Here is a 17,149-nt window from a genome sequence, read left to right on the forward strand (position 1 = left end):
GGTGACTGCTTCGCAGAACATCCCGCTTCTGCCCGCAGAAACTAAAGGCCCTGACCTTGCGGTTGCCTGCCACTTTAACACATCACCCTGTTCCCTGGCCAACATCCCTGTCTCAGGCTTGCAGCAGTGTTCTAGCTCCAGATGAAAGAACAACATCTCATTTTCCACTTGGAGCCCTTCCAGCCCTCCGGTCTTCAATATCGAGTTCTATAACTATAGGGCCTGAACTCCCCCATGTCCTTGACCCCTACCACACAAAAGACTCCTGTTTATCACCTCGTCTGCTATGACACACGACGTATTGTTAGCCACTAACAGTCTCCATTAACAGTTATTCGCCCTCTCACGAGGATCGTTATTCACTCCTACGTCCTTCATATTGTTCTTTCTCTGAGCTGGCGGCAAACACAGCAATGAACATTGGAGACTCTGAGCCAGCTGAAACTTGCTCAGTGTGAAGTACATTCCACATTGCTGCAAGAATTGCAAGCAGCAAAGCCTTTCCAGAACATCTGCTGGTCATTCTGTCCCCGGGGGGGCTGATGTTTGTCTCATCCCCAGGAACTGGACTATCTCCACTGGCGGATAATTAAACCATTTTATTTCTACTTGCACGTTGTTCTGGGGGGAGGGGGGTGGGGGAATGTAGGGTTGGGGGAGGGTAAGAGTCCATTCGCTCTTCTGCTCTCTCTCCCTCTTTCTCTCTCTCTCTCTCTCTCTGAAACTCTTGGGGTGAGAGGTGTCAGTTACATTAATGCGGGGAACATGAACAACTTTGATTGTGAACTTTCTCCAAAGGTCTGTTATCGGAGAGACAGAAAGATGCTGTGCTGGCAGGACAGAGAGAAATGAACACCGAGGACTCTTCGCCCAGGTAAATTCACATTGTTTTGCAGCCTGCATGGTGTTCAGAAATCGTCTTCACGCAGCAATCTTACGGAAAGTCTATTGCAAAGTGGGCATCGCTTTCTTTGCTGCGACCGCGCAGCAGTTAACATCTGAGCCCCAAGTGTCCCAGATGAAGAGAATCCGCGTGAAACCTTCACTCACTGAGAGTCATCCCCACGGCCCTGAGCTGAGGGACTGCAGGCAGTCCAACACGGAAGGGACGGTTAAAAATGAACCATTTTTGCTCCCTCAGCAACACGTAGCATCATTCTCGCGCCGACAGAAGCCATTCAGCCCATGGATTCCACGGCGACTGTCTGTCACTTGTCTCTCTCTCTCTCTCTGAGGTTATTCACAATCGGTGGTATCCGTCCTAATAGTGGGGGACGATGTCTGAGTTTCAACTTTACCAGCTCATTAGCATCGTAGAGAACCGGTTTTGCGATTCAGTTCAGAGGAAACCGACCAAGAACAGAATACCACTGAGACCTCTAAAAACCCATGCCGTTTGAATGGAGTGGATCGATATGAACATCGGCAAGTAGATGCAAAGGCAGCTTGCTGAAGAAAAGCAGATCAAGGTGACAGTGAACGATAGCAGAGGATGGTTTCGATCCATCGACCTCTGGGTTATGGGCCCAGCACGCCCCCGCTGCGCCACTCTGCTGCCGCTTGGGGAGCTGGTTGCACAGAACACTTCAGGTTTTTGTCTGGCACGCGGCAGGCACCTTCGAGCCTGATGTCAAAGACCTCCACTGGTGTCGTGTGATATGCTGTTTCGCAGACGTATGGAGGCTGTGTCAATATAAACTTTTTTCTAAATTCCCACATTCTGTCGGTCGAACTGTGATTTCACACTGAATCGCAACATGTGTCACAGCGCAGACGGCGGCCATGCGGCCCACCATCGCTCTGCTGGTTCTACACTTAAGTAAACGTGTGACTCTCGTCGTTTCATTCTCTCGCCTTCTCAGCGTAAATCTGTACATCTGAACGTGACCACCGAATTCCCTTTTGGGTCCATTGAATCTTCCTCTTTGTCAATGTCAGACAGGGACTTACTGACCCTCACCACTCCCTGTACGAAAACGTTCTTCCTAATGTCACTTTTAGTTCTTTTCCTCGTGCCTTAAAATTCGGCCGAATCGTTATGGATCCTTTCAGGTGTGGGAGCATCTTCACAACATTATTTCCTGTTTCTAGGTCCCTCATGACTTGGAAAAGTTCGGTTCTCCGAGGAGACCTGTCCCAATTTTCCAATCTACCTTGATTGCTGACATTCCTCAAACACCGCACCACTCACGTCAACCTGTTGAGCACTATGGTAAAAACAATGACTGCAGATGCTGGAAACCAGATTGTGGATTAGTGGTGCTGGAAGAGCACAGCAGTTCAGGGTGCATCCAAGTAGCTTGTTGAACACGATCTCCAACCATTTCATTTCTCTGTTTTCTGCCTCATTCGTACTCCAGGCAGCCCACGCTGGTTTCACGAAGGTGCTTTTTGAGAAAGTTAATCAGGCAGTTTTGCACAAGTCAAGTTAAAAAACGCGGGCACGTCCGGGATTTGAACCCGGGACCTCTCGCAAATCAGCGCAGCAACAGACCCAAAACGAGAATCATACGCCTAGACCAACGAGCCAGAAAGCACGCACGCAGGCAATGCCCCAGACCTCTTGAGCGACCTGAGACATGCTCAGTATGAAATACATTTGAGATTGCTCTCAGAATTGCAAGCGGCAAAGACTCTCCCGAACAGCTGCTTCTCATCCAGTCTCCCTGCTGCTATTTCATTCCACCGCATTCTCTGCTCACAGTGTCGTTTCCCCAACGTAGCATGAAGCATAAACTGGGTGACTGCTTCGCAGAACATCCCGCTTCTGCCCGCAGAAACTAAAGGCCCTGACCTTGCGGTTGCCTGCCACTTTAACACATCACCCTGTTCCCTGGCCAACATCCCTGTCTCAGGCTTGCAGCAGTGTTCTAGCTCCAGATGAAAGAACAACATCTCATTTTCCACTTGGAGCCCTTCCAGCCCTCCGGTCTTCAATATCGAGTTCTATAACTATAGGGCCTGAACTCCCCCATGTCCTTGACCCCTACCACACAAAAGACTCCTGTTTATCACCTCGTCTGCTATGACACACGACGTATTGTTAGCCACTAACAGTCTCCATTAACAGTTATTCGCCCTCTCACGAGGATCGTTATTCACTCCTACGTCCTTCATATTGTTCTTTCTCTGAGCTGGCGGCAAACACAGCAATGAACATTGGAGACTCTGAGCCAGCTGAAACTTGCTCAGTGTGAAGTACATTCCACATTGCTGCAAGAATTGCAAGCAGCAAAGCCTTTCCAGAACATCTGCTGGTCATTCTGTCCCCGGGGGGGCTGATGTTTGTCTCATCCCCAGGAACTGGACTATCTCCACTGGCGGATAATTAAACCATTTTATTTCTACTTGCACGTTGTTCTGGGGGGAGGGGGGTGGGGGAATGTAGGGTTGGGGGAGGGTAAGAGTCCATTCGCTCTTCTGCTCTCTTTCCCTCTTTCTCTCTCTCTCTGAAACTTTTGGGGTGAGTGGTGTCAGTTACATTAATGCGGGGAACGTGAACAACTTTGATTGTGAACTTTCTCCAAAGGTCTGTTATCGGAGAGACAGAAAGATGCTGTGCTGGCAGGACAGAGAGAAATGAACACCGAGGACTCTTCGCCCAGGTAAATTCACATTGTTGTGCGGCCTGCTTGGTGTTCAGATATCGTCTTCACGCAGCAATCTTACGGAAAGTCTATTGCAAAGTGGGCATCGCTTTCTTTGCTGCGACTGCGCAGCAGTTAACATCTGAGCCCCAAGTGTCCCAGATGAAGAGAATCCGTGTGAAACCTTCACTCACTGAGAGTCATCCCCACGGCCCTGAGCTGAGGGACTGCAGGCGGTCCAACACGGAAGGGACGGTTAAAAATGAACCATTTTTGCTCCCTCAGCCTGTCTGTCCAAGAGACAGGCAGTGGGACGGCATAAACACGTAGCATCATTCTCGCGCAGACAGAAGCCATTCAGCCCATCGAGTCCACGGCGATTCTCTGTCACTTGCCTCTCTCTGAAGTTATTCATAATCGGTGATCTGTCCTAATCGTGGGGGAATGTGTCTGAGTCGTAATGCGGTTTCTGACATGCCGACCGTCTTATCACTCACGTCCGAACCGGCGTGGTGAATTACTGCAGGGAATGGACAAAAACGTAAGGCATGGGTTTCAACTTTATCAGCTGATTGACATCTCAGAAAAGTGGTTTTACGGTTCAATTCAGAGGAACTCGACGGAGAAAAGGAGAAGACCACTCAGACGTCCAGAAGCGAGTCACTTCACTTGCGTGAATTTGGCGAGTGTATCAGTATGATACATGTCACTCAGACACTCGAACTTTTGGGGAGCAGATGCAAAGGCAAGATATCGAACAGGGCCTTACTACAAAGGAAAGCTACTCAAGGAGAGAGTTTGAGCAATAGCAACAGAGGGTGGCATCGATCTATGGGCCTCTGGGTTGTGGGGCCCATACACTTTCGCTGCGCCACTCTGCACTTACCCAGTGTTTTCTTCAGAACCCTTCAGCTTTTCGACAGGCGTCTGGCATGCACGTTCCAGACTCGTATCAAAGATCTTCACGGCTGTTATGTAATATACTGCTGTCCAGAGGTGTGGAGGCTGTGTTGATATGAACATTCTGTTGTTCGAACAAGACCACCGAATTCAATTGTGTGTCCATTGAATCTGCCCCTTTGTCACAGTCAGACAGGGATTTACTGACCCTAACCATTCCCTGTACGAAAACGTTCTTCCGAATGTCACTTTTACTTCTTTTCCTCGTGACTTTAAAACGCTGCCGAATCGTTCCTGATCCTTTCAGACGTGGGAACAATTTCACGACATTATTTCCAATCTCTAGACCCCTCATGACTCGGAAAACTTGCCACGCCGGATTTCAAACTTCTGTTCTCCGAGGAGAGCTGTCCCAATTTTCCAAACTACCTTCATTGCTGACCTTCCTCAAACATGGGACCACTCACGTCAACCTGTTCAACGTTATCTCCGATCATTTCACTTCCCCGCTTCCTGTCCCATTCATACTCCAGGGAGCCCAGCCTCGTTTAACGAAGGTGCTTTTTGAGAAGTTTAATCGGGCATTTTTGCACAAGTCAAGTTAAGAAAGCCGGGATCTCTCGCAAGACTGCGCGGTAGAAGACCCAATGCAAGAATCATACCCCTCGACCAACGAGCCACAGGCCGCTGGCTCCAGCACCTCCTGAACCAGCTGAGACTTGCTCAGTGTGAAATACATTCGCCATTGTTCTCAGAATTGAAGGAGCAAAAGAGTTTCCAGAACAGTGCTTCTCATTCTGTCTCCCTGCTCATTTTGTTCATTTTCAAATGAACAAAACCAGCAGGTCTAGTCCATCTGTGGAGAGGAAGGAGAGATAATGTTTTGAGCCCAACGATCCGTCTTCGGAACTGATGGGATGTGTGGTTGGGTAAAGACCGTGGAAGAAGGTGGATAGGTTCTAAAATGATTGAACTCGGTGTTGGGTCCTGAAGGCAGCACGGTCTCTCCGGAGAAAATGAGGTTTCGCTCTTCCAGGTTGCGCTGTGCCTTGTGGGAGCACTGCAGCAGATCAGAGACTGAAATGGTGTCATGGGAGCACAGTGGGAGGTTGAAGTGACAGGAAACTGGAAGCTGACGGTTTATGGGAGAAAGGACACAGAACGGGGGATGTGCTACAAAAGTGTATAGAAAAGCCACATCCCAAGACCAGACCCTGAACTACAACAGCAAAACACAGACAAGAGAAGCTGCATTAGGACGCTGTTCAAAAGGGCGACAACACACTGCAGCACTGCCGACCTGTGAAGGGAAGAAGAACACGTCTACAGAGGCTTCACCAAGAACGGATATCACCGCAAGTTCATCCACAATTGCCAAGCAGACAAACAACGGGACGAGGATCTGCCACGACCCAACACACTCACCACTTTACCTTATATAATAACCCTCACAGAACTTATAGCCAGACATCTCCGACCACGCGGATTCATGACAGCCAATAAACTGACAGCGACGCAGAGACAACAACTCACCAGAATAAAAGACCCAACCACATCATGAGGAAAACAAATATAGTTTACAAGATTCCATGCAAAGGCTGCACGAAAACTATACAGTACAGGACAAACAGGCAGACAACTAGCAATCAGTAACCATAAACACCATCTACCCATTAAACACTGTCTCTGGTACCCACACAAACACAGATGACAAGGACGATAAAATCGACGAGGACAGCACAACGGTCATAGCACAACTAAACAGAGGACAGCCAGAGAAATCAACAAACACGGCACTCACCCACGGACTCCACCAATAAACACATTGACATATGCCAATCACTGCAAAGAACAACTAGAACCGTCAAACAAAAGCAGCAGAAACAGAACCAAATAAATTCCAGAAGACACAGTACAGCAGCGCTTCACAGGTGGCTCCAACGCACTGAAGATGTCATCGAGACAGAGGATGTAACGCCTGCAAATCAATGTCCCAGCTCGGCGAGCTACGACAATCGGCAACCGAACTACAAAGCTTTCCGCAAATCTTGAACGGAAGTGTAATTCCTGTCGAAATTTGAGAGCATCCTGTTTATGTCACTCAGTTCCTGCAAACAAAAACTTTGTTGTGGTTCTGTTCGCCGAACTGGGAACTTGTGTTGCAGACGTTTCGTCCCCTGTCTCGGTGACATCCTCAGTGCTTGGGAGCCTCCTGTGAAGCGCTTCTGTGACGTTTCCTCCGGCATTTATAGTGGTTTGTACCTGCCGCTTCCGGTTGTCAGTTCCAGCTGTCCGCTGCAGTGGCCGGTATATTGGGTCCAGGTCGATATGTTTGTTGATTGAATCTGTGGATGACTGCCATGCATCTAGGCATTCCCTGGCTGTTCTCTGTTTGGCTTGTCCTATAATAGTAGTGTTGTCCCAGTCGAACAATGTTGCTTGTCGTCTGTGTGTGTGGCTACTAAGGATAGCTGGTCGTGTCATTTCGTGACGAGTTGTTGTTCATGGATGCGGATCGTTAGCTGTCTTCCTGTTTGTCCTATGTGGTGTTTTGTGCAGTCCTTGCATGGGATTTTGTACACTACGTTGGTTTTGCTCATGTTTGGTTTGCTGACCTTCTATTTTCTTTGGATTCAGTACCACGTGACCCATGCCGAATACATATTCATGTTCCTGGGGCCAGTATCATTATTGCGTCACAATAGCTGCAGGCCATCACTGGGCATGTCCTATGACGTCGTGTTGCGGCTGGAATTTCTGGTGACAGTTTTTTAAAGAGGGTCAGGCAGCCCTGCATCGGGGCTTCCCTTCCTTCCACTGAAGTTCAAGGCCTATCAAACCCCGAAATTCCACAGGTATGTCTGGAAGCACTTTTTCCCGATGTTGGCTAATGATTTCTGCAGACATTTGGTAAAGTTTGAACACGGTGAGAGCCATCGGCTTCTTACCACGTTCCCGAATTACTCGACCAATACTTAAAGCAGTGATAGTGCTATAAAAGCACGGTATGATTACGGCTGAGAAAGACTATATTCCGCTCAGTTAGTTCGTGTTTCTAAAGCGAGACAAAAGTGACAATGCAAGTGAAACGAACGAAATTGCAGACAGGCTGCCATACCACTCTGTTTGTATCCCCACACAGGGGTGGTTTCTGTGACATGAGTGTGTCTGCAGTGTCTGTGGTCAGACTGTTTACAATGAATGTCCCAGCCTTTATTTTGGTAAAGTCACACTGATAAAGGACAATTGCTATTTCAGTAATTGTAGTCTGAAGCTGGAATACGCTAACACTCCGGTTTCGTGATCTTACAGTTTTTTTACATCTCAGACTCTTTGGTGCATTTAGTCAGCAAGTCCAGCTGTTCACCAAAATAGTTGTAAGTCGAAATGGAGCAAAATTATAGAATTAGGGCCAAACTTTTCAGAGTACATGTTCAGCACACTTCTGCACAATGAGTTTGTCAGATGTTTGGAAATATCCTACATAAACGGCAGTGGGTACAGGATAATTTGTCAGCTTTAAATCCGAAACAGATTTTTTTTTGTTCAGGAAAGGTATTAAGGGACATGGGCCAAAGACAGATAAATGGAGTTAGGCCTCTAATCAGCCATGATTTCTTTGAACGTTGGAACACACTTGAGGGGCTAAATGGCCTACTCATATTCCTATAATCTTAACCGTTTCCTTGTTGCACATTTCCGGACACAATCTGCAAGAAAATATTCTCCAGTTATTTGTTCTTGAAATATCGAATACAGACACACCCAGGCATCTTATACCAATATTCGGACAAACACAGTCACAGAACAGATAACTGATTGAATTCCTGCACTTGAATCTTTAGAAACGTAATGTTCTTGGTTTCCCGATAATGATTCGCTTTCCTCAGTCCCAGATGGAACGACACAGGAAAAAATAGAAAAGCAGCAATGTTCTGGTCCTATAATCTCTAATCTTCTGCTGCCAGTGAAAAACAACAATGTAACGTAAGTCGGGGTGGACTGCAACCCGGTCCTAATCTCCCAATGAACCGAGCACAGGCTCAGCAAAACTGAGGGAGATTATGTCCTGATCACGAAACCTGCGAGCAAAGGCCCAAGCGAGTCACCCATAAAAGTCAGTCATCTACTTTCTAAACGTGCTCAACTGCTTACTTTATTTTATACACCTTTGCAAATCTGAAAGTGAGAATTGGGGATATGTGGCAGCGAGTGGCTGTTTGTGTGTCAGGTTTGCCTGTCAGTTTTGTTGATATTGAAGCGAATTTGCTTTCAAAAAAAGGCAAAAAAAAAGACAAACAACTTTACATTCAATAAGAGAAACTGAAGAAACTGGATGTTAGCGTTGAGAAAGAAGCAAAAAGGAAGTGGAATCTTAATGATTTTCCTGAGTTTTGAGCAGAAAGCATTGGAGCTGTGGACTTCTGCTGATAAATGTATTTATTTTCGTAAATTTTAAGAAGTTATTTTGCCTTGATAAAAGAACTGGTCACACCCTGACTATATGTTCGAATACCTCAGGAGTAGAACAAAAGATTTTTATTCTGAGGTCATGAGTTTGATATCCATATTGTGCAATGTTCCCGCGAAACTTTGCTTTTTGTGCGGAGCATTCGCTCTTTCTTCAACTGGCAATCTAATCATATTCAAACTGAGATTTACTCCCGTTCCTTTTCTTCCTGTCCCCGTTGCTCGGTTATGAGGGAAAGCTGAGAGTGAACGGGAGACAAGTTTGTAGGTGTGGCTTAACGGTGGCACTTGAAAATTGACAGATTCTACTCATGCATCGAGGCCAATAAATGGCTCAATCACAGAATTAGAACGGTCAAGTGCTATGGGAATTAATACCAGTCCATATTAAAGAACACTGAAATGAGTAAGATGTGATTCATTTCGAGGAAAGAAATTAAGAAACTTCGTCACCCAGATTATCTCAGAGCAATCGTTGCGTATGGTACCTTTTATGTTACTTTCAAAGCTCATGGAACCACTAGATTGTGACCTGATCTGGTACTCAGGCTTTACTAAGTGATTTTGATGCATTTTGTTACAGAGTTGCGACATAGGTTGGGGAGCAATTCCTGTACATAGAGATGAGGAGGGTCGAATCAATGAAACAAGAGGGCGATGCTATAACGAGGACTGTCACCAAATACATTTACCAGTCTACGTTCATCCATGTCAGTGTGGTTCTGTGTTCGTGGGCCGAGTGGTTAATGCGATGGACTTGAAATCCATTGCGGTTTCCCCAAGCAGGTGTGAATCCTGCCGAGTACAAAATGAGAAATGTCGTCGAAAAGAAAGGGAGCTTGCTCCCCGGCTTCTTCTTTCAGATTCAAATCAGTGGAGGGAAAAAAATATTTCACTCAAATTGGGACTGGTGGGAATCTGTAACCCACTGCCTGTTCGGGTGGAACACGCAGATACCCGCAGAGCTTCTTTTGAGGCTATGAGCAAAGTGTTTGGAAATGAGACTAGAACAGTGAGGTGCTTGAAATCGTGATCGAAATGAAGCAGGCACCTGAGGACAAGGGTGTTTCCTTTGCCAGTGAAAGATACTGCTTCACAAAGTTGGGCCTGTGGAAGGGAAGCAGTGACGGTGATTATCTTTGGTTGTTCACATTGTGAATGTTCCCATTGCTGAGCATGTCCGTGTTAACGTCAGAACTCTGCAGCATGGTGGCATTAGATACGCACAGGCCTGGGGCGCAATGGATGATGCATCTGACTCCACCTACCTGTTTGAAATGCAGCTCACAGCTTCTTCACACACCCCAATTAATCTTTCTCATTGTCCTGAAGCCGGCATACGGTTTGAATTCCCGATCTGCGGGAATGAGAATCCTTTCACTGTCTCGCGTCAGTAAATGTCCCTGAGAACATCTGAGTCAACTGACAGCGCAGTCAGATGAGGGGAAGCTGAAATAGCCCCACATGCTGCTCACGGGCACATTTTATTCTCCCCAACTCAACGCCTCAACCACTGCGGCTCCTGGGAGTGGAAAAGAAACAATCACCAAAACCCAGTCTAAGCTCTGTGAATCTTCAGAAAATCAGCAAACGTTCATCTCTTCGGATTTTCTATCCTGGGCTGACAGGGATGGGTTTTGTCACTCTTTTGTAGGACATTGCAAGTGGATGTTTTGCAAAAAAGCACCACAATGCAATCTGATTAATCAGGACCTGGATGTTTTCGGTCTTTGAATGTAAGTGTTGTGCTCCAGAACTTTGCTGTTCACAGTTTCGAATACTTATCTTCCCAGTCCCCTGTATCACTTGTCAAAAATGTTTAATTTGTATCTTGTAATCCTTTCACTGTCTGCTAATGAGGATAGCGTTTCCGAGTTTTACCTAAATTATCTTGACCTTGCATACCTCAAGCCTCAAGCTAATTTCACGAGAAACCTTCTCCAGTTCAAAAGCCAACTGTTAATGATGGCTCTGTTTCTTGTCACGTGTCCAATTTCAGATCGATGTTGTTCATGTCCCTTATACTCCTTCAGATCCAGGTTTCGCTCACAGGGCTAGAACAGAACTGTCACCAAATACATTGACCAATCTACGTTCATCCTATCGATTGTTTTAGCATCATCAACACTTCTCATCAAAATAACTCGAGAGACTTTCATCACAATTTTCTGTGAATACTTCTACATTAGCTTTGCTGAATGAACCCCAAATTTCTTGAAGTGGCTCCTTATTTTCGGCCCTGATTATTAATCTCTCTACGCATGGGAATGGATCCTTCCCAGCCGCTCTATCTCTCATCAATGTGTGTAGTTCAATTCGATCTCCCATCAGCCTCCTCTGTCCTGATCCAATCCAGGGGAACAGGAAACGTTGGGGCTATGGCGCGGACAGGACAAGCCCAATACTCACCTTTCCTCTGAGAACTATTCCATGAGAAAGTTTAGAGCACAACTTTGGGCGTGTAGTTGTGGCCGAACACTTAAGGTGTTGGCGAAGAGACCCTTTGGGGCTCCCCGCCCAGGGTGCTAACCTGCTGGCTATGCTTTCTTCGCTGGCGATTTTAAATGACTTCCTGTTGGTTGCATTATCGCTCAAACTTCACAAAACCCGTCTCAATAAAGACCCGTTTTCTCATGTCTGGGAATTGATTGCCATGCAGGAAACTCGGGTCCTGAACAAACAACGTACCAGACTCACAACGTCAGCTCTGTTTCCCTTTCCACAGATGCTGCTCGACCTGTTGGCTTTCTGCAGTATTCTCTGTGTTTATTAGGCACAAGTGCTGCTTTTCATTCAAGAACTTCAATCCCTGTCCTCAGGTAACTGACTCTGGTCAGTGGCAATTGGTTCTTCTGATCATTAATCTGCCCATTCCCACCGCTTCTTCTCCCATCATGACCAACAGCCCCAGGAAATCTCCAGTTATCCTTCTTTGCTCCAAAGCGAACATTCTCAACCTTGGGAATGTCTCCCCAGAATGGAAATTCCTCATCCCTGGACATGAGGCAAGGGAAGAGAATTTGGCAAAATATTGTCAGTTAGGAAATGGGAAAAATGTGCAAATGTTCATGAAGCAAAACAGAAATCCCAGTCTCCAGCTTTGTGAACCATTAGAAACACTTTGGGAAGCGGATTTAGAGGAGAATGAAAGATGACCGGTCCGACTGAGCAGAGACAGTCCAGACACCGTCCCCTTGTTGAAGAGGCCGGGAGGTTGACTCTGATGTTCTCGGCACATGAACTGATCTGAGACATTGAAAGAATTGTCGTTCCTGCACATCAGGAATTCAAACCCCTTCTCCCCTGCGAGCCAATGAGAGAACTCGGGAACAGGCAAAACACTGAAAGGCTGGAAGGGCGACAGCCCCGGAGTAAGAAAGCTAGTTCCTCGTGACATGGATGTGTCTGCAGACTGTCCCCGGTATCTCCACAAGAGATCTCCCAGGCTTGATTATGGAAAAGTAAAACTGATAGACGACAATTGTAATTCCTGGCGGGGAGGCTGAATTATAAAATCACTAAGCGATGGTGCAGCCCACGTTAGCCCCTGTCTCTGTGTCGCAATTAGTCAGCGCGTTCGGCTGTTAACCGAAAGGTTGGTGGTTCGAGCCCACCCAGGGGCGGTGTGTTCGCTGCTATTCTTTGGCTTCGAAGCTGTGCGTTTTTAATGGGATCAGGAAAATGTTCCCCAAACGGAAATCTTCTCCACAAAGGGGTTTCCGAATTGAATGAATGTCTAACGTTAGGGACTGCGTATGCTGAGAAGACGAGACCAAAAGAGAAACTCGGCAGGTTTGACAGTACCTGTCGGTGAAAACAGAATTTTGAAATGTTGCCTCTGATTCTCTTTCCACAGATGTTGCCTGACCTGCTGAGTTCCTCCTGCAATTTCTAGTTTTGTTTTGAACTGAAAGTTCATTTCATCTTTTGGGATGAAACACCTAAATATCTGCAAACACCGTGTGCAGATATTTAACTCTTTCGAATCACTGTGAAGTGATTGGATTCAAACAAACTCTGCGATGATTCACTATTTCTCAACTCCACACGCAGACAGACCAGGGGAATGAAGCTGTCAGTGTGGTTCTGTGTTCGTGGGCCGAGTGGTTAATGCGATGGACTTGAAATTCATTGCGGTTTCCCCACGCAGGTGTGAACCCTGCCGAGTACAAAATGAGAAATGTCGTCGAAAAGAAAGGGAGCTTGCTCCCCGGCTTCTTCTTTCAGATTCAAATCAGTGGAGGGGGAAAAATATTTCACTCAAATTGGGACTGGTGGGAATCTGCAACCCACTGCCTGTTCGGGTGGAACAAGCAGATACCCTCAGAGCTTCTTTTCAGGCTATGAGCAAAGTGTTTGGAAATGAGACTAAAAGAGTGAGGGGCTTGAAATCGTGATCGAAATGAAGCAGGCACCTGAGGACAAGGGTGTTCCCTTTGCCAGTGAAAGATAGTGCTTCACAAAGTTGGGCCTGTGGAAGGGAAGCAGTGACGGTGATTATCTTTGGTTGTTCACATTGTGAATGTTCCCATTGCTGCGAATGTCCGTGTTAACGTCAGAACTCTGCAGATTGGTGGCGTTAGATACGCACAGGGCCGGGGCGCAATGGATGATGCATCTGACTCCACCTACCTGTTTGAAATGCAGCTCACAGCTTCTTCACACACCCCAATTAATCTTTCTCATTGTCCTGAAGCCGGCATACGGTTTGAATTCCCGATCTGCGGGAATGAGAATCCTTTCACTGTCTCGCGTCAGTCAATGTCCCTGAGAACATCTGAGTCAACTCACAGCGCAGTCAGCGCAATGGATTTCAAGTCCATCGCATTAACCACTCGGCCCACGAATACAGAACCACACTGACAGCGCAGAGGGGAAGCTGAAATAGCCCCACATGCTGCTCACGGGCACATTTTATTCTCCCCAACTCAACGCCTCAACCACTGCGGCTCCTGGGAGTGGAAAAGAAACAATCACCAAAACCCAGTCTGAGCTCTGTGAATCTTCAGAAAATCAGCAAAGGTTCATCCCTTCGGATTTTCTATCCTGGGCTGACAGGGATGGGTTTTGTCACTCTTTTGTAGGACATTGCAAGTGGATGTTTTGCAAAAAAGCACCACAATGCAATCTGATTAATCAGGACCTGGATGTTTTCGGTCTTTGAATGTAAGTGTTGTGCTCCAGAACTTTGCTGTTCCCAGTTTATAATACTTATCTTCCCAGTCCCCTGTATCACTTCTCGAAAATGTTTAATTTGTATCTTGTAATCCTTTCACTGTCTGCTAATGAGGATAGCGTTTTCGTGTTTTACCTAAATTATCTTGACCTTGCATGCCTCAAGCCTCAAGCTAATTTCGCAAGAAACCTTCTCCAGTTCAAAAGCCAACTGTTAATGATGGCTCTGTTTCTTGTCACGTGTCCAATTTCAGATCGATCTTGTCAATGTCCCTTCTACTCCTTCAGATCCAGGTTTCGCTCACAGGGCTAGAACAGAACTGTCACCAAATACATTTACCAATCTACGTTCATCCTATCGATTGTATTAGCATCACCAACACTTCTCATCAAAATAACTCGAGGGACTTTCATCACAATTTTCTGTGAACAGTTCTACATTAGCTTTGCTGAATGAACCCCAAATTTCTTGAAGTGGCTCCTTATTTTCGGCCCTGATTATTAATCTCTCTACGCATGGGAATGGATCCTTCCCACCCGCTGTATCTCTCATCAATGTGTGTAGTTCAATTCGATCTCATCTCTCCACAATGAATGTCCCAGGCTTTATTATGGAAAAGTAAGACTTATAGACGACCAATGTAATTCTCGGCGGTGAGGCTGAATTATGAATTCACTTATAGCCTCCCCTAAGCGATGGTGCAGCCGGCGCAGTCACATTTCTCGATCGCACCGTTGTGCTGTGCGTTCATCAGTTTACCGGGAGGTTGGTGATTCAACCCCGCACAGGGGTGGTCTATTTGCTGCTCTCCCTCCAACTGCGAAGTTGTCTGCTTTTCACGGGGTCAGGCAAACAATTTCCAGAATAGGTGCTTCTCATTCTGTTTCGCTGCTGTCGTTTGTCCCGTGTCCAGGAACCGGGCCCTCTCCAATGGCAGAAAATTTAACCTTTTTGTTTCGAAACTTTTCTCTGACATCTGGGTGACCAGTGACAAGCATTGCCCTCCTCAACAGAGAACAGGAGAAGACCACGCAGACCTCCACGAGTGTGTCATCTTAACTGTGCACATTGGCCAGTATATCAATGTGAAATATTTATGTTGAGTTTTTTGGGAAGCAAATGAGAAGGCGAGGTGCAGTACAGTGCACCCTTAGAAGGGAAGGCTGCAAAAGACGACATTACGTGAACAGGAGAGAATTGGACATGGCGGATTTCAGGCCCAAAAGACATGGAACTCGATATTGAAGACCAGGGGCGCTGTAGGGTCTTCAAGTGGAAAATGAGGCTTTGTTCTTCCATCTGGAGCTGAGCTTTGCTGGAACACTGCTGCATACCTGATACAGAGATGTTGGCCAGGGAACAGGGTGGTGTGTTAAATTGGCGGGCAACCAGAAGCTCAGGGCCTTTTTTGCGGGCAGAACCGAGATATTCTGCGAAGCAGTCACCCAGTTTCTGCTTCATGCTATGTTGGGGAAACCACACTGTGAGCAACGAATGCAGTAGACTAGGTTGTGGCAAATGTGCAGGTAAAGTGCTGCGTCACCTGGAAGATATGTTCGAGCCCTTGGATATTCAGGATAGAGCTGGTAAATGGGCAGGTGTTACACATTCGGCGGTTGCCGGGGAAAGCGCCTTGGGACAATGGGAGGTGGGTGTGGGGTGTTGAGAGTGAAGGAAGAGTGGACCCGAGGTGTAAGCCCTGCCCATTTACCTCCTCTCATATATAAACCGTGAAGTTGAAAGAAATGCGGGAAGGGCAGAAGGCAAGAAATGCAGCATCATAGAAAGTGCTCATCCAGAGAGTGCATTTTACCAACTACCACTGCTAAATATAAACACTCTGATATGATCCTCCGGTTTTAATGTAAACCATAGCCCCATACAGTCGGTACCATTTAAATGAGTTAAAAATACAAGCCTTGAGCAAATCCAGCTTCCAACCTTACCCCCTGCTTCTTGGAGCTTGGACCTTCCTCCAACTCCGGGGCGTTGTTGAACTCCTGGGCTCCAGCGGCCACGCCTCCACTGAAGAAGCTTTGGGAAGCAGATGCAAAGGCAAGATATAGAACAGAGAACCTTTGTATATGAAAGCAGCTTACACAGACATTGAGCAATAGCATCACATGGTTTTTACCCATCGACCTCTGAGTTATCGACCCAGCACACTCACGCAGCACGACTCTACTTCTGTGCTCCCAGAAGCTGGATTGTGGATCAATTTAAAGTAGGTCCTATATCTCTGATTACATTGGTACACAAGGCAGTGAAGAACTGTTTCAGCACACTGGCTTTAATCAGTTCGGGAATTGATTACAGATGTTGGCAAGTTATGTTGTAGTTATACAGGACGTTGATGAGGCTGCACCTGGAATATTGTGATCAGTTTTGGTCCCCTTGGTGTTCTGACTTCTGACTTTTTCAACTCTGTGTTTGTGTTGAACTTGATGGGACACTTTGTCCAACTCAGCATGTTTAAACAGTATCTCTCAGAGGGATTCATCTGAAACTTTTCAGGAGTTGAGCTCAACAAGATTGAAGTATTCAAAGTTACTTGGACTCTATTTTAAACTTACATCAGGACCAGTAGTCAGAGACACGTACAGCATGGAAACAGACCCTTCGGTCCAACTTGTCCATGCTGAGCTAATATCCTATATTAATCTACTCCCATTTGACAGCACCTGACCCATATACTCTGGCAGCTCATTTCATATATGTACCACACTCTGAATGAAGACGTTGTTCCTTTAATATATTTCGCCTCTCACCCTAAACATATGCCCTCTAGTTCTGGACTCCCCCACCCCAAGGAAAGGACATTGTCTATTACACTGTCCATGCCCCTCATGATTGTATAACCGCTATTAGGTCACTTCTCTGCCTCCGATGCTCCTGTGAAAACAGTCCCAGCCTTTTCAGCCTGTCCCTGGAGCTCAAACCCTCCAACCCCCAGCAACATTCATGTAAATCTTTTCTCATAGAGAAGTCACTCTTTCAGTCATGAAGAAGGGTTAAT

This window comes from Chiloscyllium punctatum, chromosome 36 (genome assembly GCF_047496795.1).
Source record: "Chiloscyllium punctatum isolate Juve2018m chromosome 36, sChiPun1.3, whole genome shotgun sequence".
Classification (NCBI taxonomy): Eukaryota; Metazoa; Chordata; class Chondrichthyes; order Orectolobiformes; family Hemiscylliidae; genus Chiloscyllium; species Chiloscyllium punctatum.